Source organism: Cydia fagiglandana, chromosome 15, assembly GCF_963556715.1.
Source record: "Cydia fagiglandana chromosome 15, ilCydFagi1.1, whole genome shotgun sequence".
NCBI lineage: Eukaryota > Metazoa > Arthropoda > Insecta > Lepidoptera > Tortricidae > Cydia > Cydia fagiglandana.
Window position 1 is genome coordinate 11,833,634 of NC_085946.1, and position 8,407 is coordinate 11,842,040.

Below are 8,407 nucleotides of genomic sequence, written 5' to 3' on the forward strand. Positions count from 1 at the left end.
GACAGAGTACTGGTCTATGGTTTAAGTTTGGGTGAAAAAAACAATGGGCTATTGCAAAGAAGTCCGGACACCTGCCATAACATTGCTTGCACAAGTTATCGAGGCAGGCAGTGGCTCGCCACTCGTTAGATGGGCACCTGATGCGCCATCGTAAAGACGGCCAGGCGCAACATCGGTGTGAGCGGCTCAGGGGTGTCGAGAGGTGTGCGCAGCTTTCTACCCAGTGGATGTTACCAGCCACTGCGCCAACTCGCGTCTTATGCATCTTTCACTTCCACCCCTGGAGCATATAGCTCTAGCGACTCCTCTCTGGACGGCCAATGAAGGCAAGCCAGAGCTGAGACTCCTGCGGGTCCCCTTGAGGTCCACTCCAACCAACGAAGACATGCCGGAGACCCTGACCGACTCTCTTATTATTATTGTATATTTTTTTTGTTTCACGAGAAAGTGACGTTTCTGATTTTATTATTATGTTACTATGTTTTCTTAAATAATATCAGAATGATTGATACTCTTCTTAACTAATAACAAATACATAGGTACTTGATATCACAATATTTGAAGCGTATTTTATTAATATGACAGACACCCGTGTTTGATTCTTAACTCTATGGACACAGAACGGCGTACTGTAAGACGGACCAATCAGCATGCGAGGTGCGTTTCCTCGTGTGTCGGTTCACAATTTTACGGTTTCTTGTCGATAGATTATAATCTACCGAAAAACAATCCGTAAAATTGTAATCACTAAGTTACGGTACACAATCTTTCGACAGTTTACAATCTCGCTAGTTAGATTATAAACTAACGCTTTTTACAATTTTACGGTGACATATATACTTACAAGTTACAACTCAACTAAAAAAATAATTTTCGAAATGACGGAGATATCAAACATTAAAAAACCGAAATAATACCTCCTTTTTAGGGTTCCGTAGACAAATGGCAAAAAACGGAACCCTTATAGATTTGTCATGTCTGTCTGTCTGTCCGTCCGTATGTCACAGCCACATTTTTCCGAAACTATAAGAACTGTTGAAACTTGGTAAGTAGATGTATTCTGTGAACCGCATTAAGATTTCAACACAAAAATAGAAAAAAAAACAATAAATTTTGGGGGTCCCCCATACTTAGAACTGAAACTTAAAATGTCTTTTTCATTAAACCCATACGTGTGGGGTATCTATGGATAGGTCTTGAAAAATGATACAATACAATACAATACAATACTCTTTATTGCACGCCTCACATACACTTAGTTTACAATAAATGGACAATAACATAAACAAAGACAATAGAGGTAACAACAGGCGGTCTTATCGCTTATGATATTGAGGTTTCTAATATCATTTATTTCTAAACTGAATAGTTTGCGCGAGAGACACTTCCAAAGTGGTAAAATGTGTGCACCCTCCCCTCCCCCTTTAACTTCTAAAATAAATTTAACTTCGCACTGAATGATGACATCGTACGGGGCTTAAAGCCCCCGTAACGCAGTGAACGTGTTAAAGTCACATTAAAATTCCATTTTTCGAAATAGAGATTTCAACATTTAACTTTGCAAAAGTAGATAATTGAAATATTCTAAAAGCAATAAAAATAAATTAGGTTAGATTCGAGCTACAATGACATTAGTTTGGGTTCAAGGCAAGGTTGCCTCAACAAGGGAAAAAAGGGGGAGGGACTGTTGGCCTGGCTCAGTGAGCCAGAACTCACCCACTTATCCCTACTACTGCCGTAAGCAGGTAATGAATTCCCAATGTATTAAGTTTAGGTTTAATAAATTATAAATATATTTTAACAATAATATACAAATATGTATAAGCATAAAGTAATAAATAAGCCTACAGCTATTAATAATGTCCGTAATCTGTATAATCCCAAAATACGGATCCCTCGTATGCGGATGCTGCTTACATAATCTCGTCTGTCAAGGTGTTTCGGCAGGAAAGGCCTTGGCAGACTTATAAATTCCTGAAATGAGGGTTCATACCTACCGACTAGAATTGGTTTCATGGTGGTATCAGATGGGTTACTGTACGGTAACCGATGGTCATCTTGCTTATAATCTCGTCTGCCAAGGTGTTTCGGCAGGAAAAACCTTGGCAGACTTATATATTTCTAAAATGGGGGTTCATACCTACCGACTGGAATTGGTTTCATGGTGGTATCAGATGGGTTAGTGTAGGGTAACCGATGCCGACCTTGCTTACATAATATCGTCTGCCGTGGTGTTACGGCAGGAAAAGCCTTGGCAGACTTATATATTCCTGAAATGAGGGTTTATACCTACCGACTGGAATTGGTTTCATGGCGGTATCAGATGGGTTAGTGTACGGTAACCGATGGTCATCTTGTTTATAATCTCGTCTGCCAAGGTGTTTCGGCAGGAAAAACCTTGGCAGACTTATATATTCCTAAAATGGGGGTTCATACCTACCGACTGGAATTGGTTTCATGGTGGTATCAGATGGGTTAGTGTACGGTAACCGATGGTCATCTTGTTTATAATCTCGTCTGCCAAGGTGTTTCGGCAGGAAAAACCTTGGCAGACTTATATATTCCTAAAATGGGGGTTCGTACCTACCGACTGGAATTGGTTTCATGGTGGTATCAGATGGGTTAGTGTAGGGTAACCGATGCCGACCTTGCTTACATAATCTCGTCTGCCAAGGTGTTTCGGCAGGAAAAGCCTTGGCAGACTTATATATTCCTGACATGAGGGTTCATACCTACCGACTGGAATTGGTTTCATGGTGGTATCAGATGGGTTAAATTAGGGGTCCCGTTGGCCACCTTTGAGAGCGTCTGCCAAGCACTTCCGGCAAAAAAAATACTGGCAGACTTCGCTTTTATGTGTCTACATGTAAATTTCTAACTGCTGCCATAACTATTATTTCGGTATCAGATGGGTTAAATCAGCCCCCTTTTTTCGCACCGGAAGTGGCCTTCTTTTTCGTACTTTCGGCAAGTTCCGCCGTGGCAGACTATCGAATTCGGACTTAGCATCACTTTTATGGGAAACCATTGTGCATTTCATCGTGGTATCAAGTCGGTTAGAAAATTTGCGGCCGGCTCTTCTACTATTATAATGTTTCTCGTTCTATTCAAAAATGTTTTCACTAAAAAATATCTTGACCTCAAGAACTCTTCACTTTAGATTTTTTAATTACAAATAACGCTGTAGGTAGGCTGCAAAGGTTTTTACAAAAAATATTGTGCAAAATATTGTCATGGGTGACCACGATAGTTTTCAAGCATGAAATAAAATTATTTGAACGGATGTAAAGGGCTCAAAAAGGCGGTATGTATTTTCAATTCATTAAACGCGATATTAAAACGTTCAAATACTTTGATTTAAAGAACGTTGCACAAGTTTTTAGGGGACCACCATATTTTTTCAAGCGAAACGTCATCATCACCATAATTTAAGAGCATGGCTCTTGTCGGTGGAGTATGCGCCAGTTTTCGCGGTCCTCGGTTCTTAGTCAAGATCGAAGCTAGGAGAGGAAGAGGAAAACCACGAGCAAGCTATACACAACAACTAAAAGCAAAAGCAAAATGTATCTAGACAATTTTTTATACAAAATAAGTTCGCGTTATATTATTAGAGCATGGCTGAAATATACAGACTAATTACAAGTATTTAATAATACGATAATGCTTCGATAAGCCTGTCTGAAAGAACATTGTGTAATACTAACCTAGGTAACAGGTAGTAGCAATACATTTAACTCGTAGGTAGGTATAAGTATGTATATTAGTTAACATACATATATATTATATGGTCTAACAGTAGTAAGAGTATCGAAAATAATATGTGTGCAATGTGCAATCCTTTTGTTTAGTGCCAAAAACCATGCAACGATTGAAATATCAAGTGAAGTGTTCATATTTTTTAAAGACATGATACTAAAATAATACAATATCTTGTACAGTCGCCATCAGATATATCGGAGCGGCCAAGATGTTCACAATATCTGAGCACGCGCTCTAACTCCCTGACTATAGAGGCGTGTTCAGATATTTGTGAGCACCTTGGCCGCTCCGATATATCTGATGGCGACTGTACGGTAGTGCTTCTTGGATGAATTTGTTAAAATAGTGCTAGTTAAAAAAAGACGCATCCAGATACGATATCATGTTGGTATCTTATTGTTGAAATATAACTGCCTTTTTTAAAGTGTGTGCTTGTAACTTGTCATCAAAAATACTATAAGTACAGTGCTCTAAATTATCTAAACATGCACTTTAAACCCCTGGCAAAACATTCGTGTTCAGATATTTTTTGAGCGCAACGTTCGCTACTTATCCGATTCTGAACCTATCATTATATGATTTATATACCAAAACAATATTACAACCAATGTCACTCGAGTGTAAACGTGTTGAAATATCGTTAAAATAAAGATAAAATCACCATCAATTCCCCGTAGATGCATTTGGCAACGCAGTCGGAATATCCAATGCACTGTTCAGATCGGCAGATACTGACTCAAATTACAACGTGTCTGTATTATTTTTGCATAATAATTACACACCATGTAACCTGACGTAAGTTATGTCGTTCTGTTATAGTTATTACGAATACGAAAAAAGAACTTCTACAAGACCTATGTGAAAATTAGATATAGGCTACGTGAGACATCTGCCTGATTCGAACTTTAAGAATAGATACATCAAATATTACGGCTAGATAAGTACGATATGGATTGGATATGCCAGTGTCAAATGTGACGTTTTTTCAAACAAAAACGTTACTTTTATCCAATCCATATCGTACTTATCTAGCCGATAAGCCGATATATTTGACGTAGGTATCCTAAAGTTCGAATCGGGCCGACAGAGATTATGAATATTATAAAATTTATAAATTTCAATTATGTAGAATTGGAAGTCTATATAACTGAAAATCTAGAGATAGAAATCTGTAATAGAAATCTACAACTGGGCCTAAACCAGGACCCCTATTCGACAAGCGACGTTTGACGTATCGTGTTGATCTCCCGTTGATGTGGGAAAAATCATAAATTCTCGAATACGTACAATGTCAACATTTGACATTAACAATCCACAGTTAGGGTGACAAGCAAACCAAACCGAACCACCCTTAGTTTAGAGTGGAGTTTTGGTTGTACCAAATGATATTATCCGCCGTTGATGGAATCAACACTCAGTATGCAATAAAATCAACTGTTGATTTGACGTGGATGCGAAATCTGACAGTTGTACATGTCGAATTTGGCCCCATATCGTGGTTCTAAAGGCGTAGGTATTGATGCCAGCGAGATAAAACCTACATCAGTCTCGAGCGGTGTTAGAAAGCTCTCAGTAAATATTTTTACGCAAAATTCTATTTTCAATAATTATTTTCACGCACGAGATTGATATGAAATACTTTGAAATAGCAAAGTATCTGTGGTAGGGCGTCAGACGTCCGTGAACAAGTCGGAGTTAATTTAAACTTATTTTTTGTGAGACTAATAAAATTGACTAGCTCAAGTGCGGCGCGCTCATTCTTTCTTTCGTGAGCTCAATCGTCTCACATTAAGCAAGCCTGTGGAATGGAGTTTTATAGACGCCTCGCCACTGTGATGTTGATGTATGAAAACGTGCTGAAGTAAAATGCATCATTTACATTTCATGGTTCATAGCTGCACGCATATTTATGACGTTTAGTAGATACAGAGGTATGCAAAACAGTCGTTATTGGAATCTTTCATCGCCTTACATCAACGCAAACGAGTTGGTTGTTTTACCACACTATCCTGTCTACTGTTCGACCATAACCGTTACCATACAGTGACTAGCTGATATATCTACAAAGAATCTCTAATCTCGAGATAGCTGCAATTATAAATTAAATTCAAAGTGATAGGACAGGTATGCACTTGGGCGACAGAGCGTCTACCGTAATAATGTTATCTGCCCTACTATCGCTCGAACAATTCGAACATGCAAGTCATAGCGAGACAGGTAACGAAAATTATTCGCTGTAGGCCCTCTAATATTTCTCCTTTGGATGCCGTCTGCTAATGCAATTTGGCAATAATCTAATAATCATAAAAATTTCAACCTTCAACACATCAGCTCTAAATAGTGAACAATGAGTGAACAAGTGCTTTTAGGTGACAGATATCGATATTGTGCCTACATAATACTAATTCATTAAACATTTCAGGAATTTTTCAAATAAATTTTTTTGCGTCTCAATTTATCAGTTATCACGCAATCGAAAAAATCACAAGCGCATAGTTTTTTTACGGGCAATACTATTAAATCCAAATGTGAACTAGATTTTAATATATGATTGGCTACTATTGTCATCATACAATATAGAACTTAATAACTTAAAGTAAGCGATCGAGTTTTTTAGCTGAGTCATCGCCCAAATCAATCAAACAATTAAAACCGCTAATTAAATAACAACCAAGTCAATATATTAATTCCATAGCGACTTTGGCTGTTTTGAAATTTGCAGTCTCAATACTAGTTGAGATGTTGTTGCTGTTTTTTACCTTTTTTGAAATTGCGTTATGAATTTAGAACACTTTCGATAGGTAGCATTATTTCGAAACTCGCTAATGGCGGTTTAGAAAATTATCGACGTTAAAGTACCTGCGCATGAGTAGTAAAGCTACAGATGTAGTGCATAATTATTAAAATCATTCCGAAATAAAAACAAAAACTACAAAACGTTCAACGGCCATTGTAAGCAACAGTTATGTAAGCTAACGTACATATGATGATAAATACATAATTATAGTAAACCATTTTTTATTATAAACCGCTGTGGAACCTTGTCATAGTGAAGAAACGATGAAACTCATTCGATCGAATCGATTGTAGCTCATTCGCTTGCTGCGGCAAAGTCTCAACGGTTTGCAAATGAGATATTTTTTGTGAGAAATGCACATGATTGATGTACTGATCTTGAATTGGAACCGGTTGCACGATGGACCTTGCTTTTGATTCATTAGTTTTGTTGGTTTTACGCGTTAAGTTGGCAAATTCATAAATTGCGGTTGATGAGCGATGTCTTATGCAAGGTGCGTGCAAGATTTGGGTGCTGATAATTTTTAAACGGTTTTAAGTAACGTTTTTGAATAGGTATTGTTATTATCTGAGTATCACGAAATAGTAAAGATAGTCGGTCTGGATTTTCACCACAGAAAAAAGACAGATACTTTATTATACTTAATGTAATTGGCTACTTTCCTACTAGTCAAATCAGCTTCTTTTTTTAGAACTGTCAAAACGATTTGTACGGAATTTATATGAAAACGTGTAGTGACGTCACAGTCAACTTACCTACTTTTTATACTTCCATCCGATTTATTAAATATAAATTATGTTTAAAAATAACTGCTATCTATTTTTTTCTAATAATTATCTGGTGCTTTATTTCGTGCACGGTGTGAAATAATTTATTTTAAGTATAGGAAAGTACCCAATTATAGCCACAATGTCCTGCCACCAGGGGCCCATTTCTCGAACGATATTAGATTAATATTATTAGTCCACGAACTGTCAAATCGTATGGGTTGCCATGACAACACACTAATAATATTAGACTAATATCGTTCGAGAAATGGGCCCCAGAGTGCACTAGCGCCTATCGTAAACCATAGACATCCATTGAATAACTTACACATACTGTGCCTTAAAATGTTTTTTGATAAATTTTCAAAGATAATAAAAAATGACATTGATGCATCAAGGCGGTTTGTGGTAGTGGCACCCCCTACGTAGAGTTTCCCGTAATATTCCCAATTAGGGAGACCGAGGTGAGTTGTAACAGAGGAGAGTTGGAACATCGTCGATTTTTAGGGTTCCGTAGCCAAATGGCAAAAAAAGGAACCCTTATAGATTCGTCATGTCTGTCTGTCTGTCTGTCTGTCTGTCTGTCTGTCTGTCTGTCTGTCTGTCCGTCCGTATGTCACAGCCACTTTGTTCCGAAACTATAAGCACTATACTGTTGAAACTTGGTAAGTAGATGTATTCTGTGAACCGCGTTAAGATTTTCATACAAAAATAGAAAAAAACAAAAAATTTTTAGGGTTCCCCATACATAGAACTGAAACTCAAAAAATTTTTTTTCGTCAAACCCATACGTGTGGGGTATCTATGGATAGGTCTTCAAAAATAATATTGAGGTTTCTAATATCATTTTCTTCTAAACTGAATAGTTTACGCGAGAGACACTTCCAAAGTGGTAAAATGTGTGTCCCCCCCCTGTAACTTCTAAAATAAGAGTATGATAAAACTAAAAAAAATATATGATGTACATTACCATGCAAACTTCCACCGAAAATTGGTTTGAACAAGATTGGGTAAGTAGTTTGTTTTTAATACGTCATAAACCGTAAACCGCAATTTTATTATGTTACTTGCTTTTACGGAACCC

At 37.4% G+C, this 8,407-nt stretch overlaps 1 long non-coding RNA gene across 1 annotated transcript; it reads left to right on the plus strand.

The window, feature by feature from the left end:
• The first annotated feature begins 343 nt into the window (after positions 1-343).
• On the plus strand, positions 344-8,166 carry LOC134671100 (uncharacterized). Its single transcript, XR_010099174.1, has 2 exons — positions 344-1,119; positions 8,060-8,166. It is a non-coding gene; the product is annotated as an uncharacterized LOC134671100 (long non-coding RNA).
• Positions 8,167-8,407: the final 241 nt, after the last annotated feature.